Genomic DNA, 1,403 nt, shown 5'->3' with positions numbered 1-1,403 from the left:
GGAAATCTCTAATAACTTTAGTACAGTCCTCTCCCTCCTGGTGACATCTTTTGCTGGGATTATGGCAGTTTTTATCATCGAAGTAGTGTTTTTGCTTCTCAGTTTCTGAAGTTGGCGATCCGAGTTCATTTGTGCAGCGGGAAAGTCAGATTTGATGGCAAATATTTCAAATTCTTTCTTGCCCGAAAATCATGATTGTCAAGGTCGAACACCAATACCTGTTCCTGCTCACGTAGAAACACTTGGTGGAAGCACAGAATATGGCTATGGCCCTCGGAGATTTGAGGTGGAGTCCTATGCCCCAAGTTCAAAAAAACACGAGGCTGTTTATCAGTCAGCTTGGGAGGAAGAATTGATCTCACTGTTTTCTAAAGTTCAGGTTTCATCTGTCCCAGAGGCCGGACCATCTTCTGTTCTTGTGAAGGCTGATCTTCCTTGGTCTGCCATGCGGGGAGCCTTGTCAGAAAAGAATCGAGTTTTAAAACTGCCATGGGGGTTCTGAACAAATTAACTCCCCAAAGTTTGATGTTCTCAACGATCAACTGATAAACTCGGGGATTAACTCAGCAGAAATTCTGGCGGGAGTAACATCTCTTATTTTTGACAGGGTAGTGACAGAAACAAAATTTCGCCCGATGTATGCTGACTTGTGCTCAGAACTAAGTTGCTCGCTCCCTCCATTTCCATCTGAAGAGCCAGATGGAAAACCAATAGCGTTCAGGCAGATTCTTCTTAACACTTGCCAAGCAACATTTGAAGGTGCAGATAATCTGCGAGCTGAAAGCAAAGAAATGACAACCCCAGATCAAGAAGCCGAACGCCGTGACAAGGTGAGCATGCTAAAACTTCGCAGTCTGGGAAATATCAGACTTATTGGGGAGCTTTTCAAGCAGAGAATGATACCTGAAAAATTCATTCATCATTGTATTCAGCAGTTGTTGGGCCAGGATGCGAAGGTTCTTCCAACTGAAGAAAAAGTGAAGGCTCTTTGCCTGCACTTCAATACTGTTGGAAAACGGCTTCAAGGAAACCTTGATTCTTATCTTGCTGCAATGGAGCAGTTAAGCAATGACCAACACTTTGCACCTCAAATCAGATTTACTGTGGAACAACAAACATGTGTAATGATCCTCGTGTTCTGTGTAATATAAAGAGTTTTGGTATTGGACGGCCTGGAGCCTCGATGCCTACATTGCCCATCTTTCAGAAGATGCCTTGAATGCTTCCCCTCGAAGATGTCTGCAATAAATAATGGTGGTTTGAACTTTGAAAGGTCTACATCGTAATATAAGGCTGCTGCCCCAGGACGATGGAGGTTTATTTTATGATAAACCACGTGCATGGCCGACTGGTCATACTCCTGATTATTCTCACAGCTATGACCATATGGACTGCGACCAACT

The 1,403-nt window shown here is 43.7% G+C and overlaps 1 pseudogene; it reads left to right on the top strand.

Moving 5' to 3' along the window:
• The first annotated feature begins 635 nt into the window (after positions 1-635).
• Positions 636-1,151, top strand: LOC149255915 (eukaryotic translation initiation factor pseudogene; annotated as a pseudogene).
• Positions 1,152-1,403: the final 252 nt, after the last annotated feature.

The sequence above is a fragment of the Pinus tabuliformis genome, chromosome 7 (genome assembly GCF_031772625.1).
Source record: "Pinus tabuliformis cultivar Carrire ecotype Pingquan chromosome 7, CPIR1, whole genome shotgun sequence".
Lineage (NCBI taxonomy): Eukaryota > Viridiplantae > Streptophyta > Pinopsida > Pinales > Pinaceae > Pinus > Pinus tabuliformis.
Note: the sequence above shows the minus strand (reverse complement) of the source record. Positions and strands in the feature narration are given on the sequence as shown.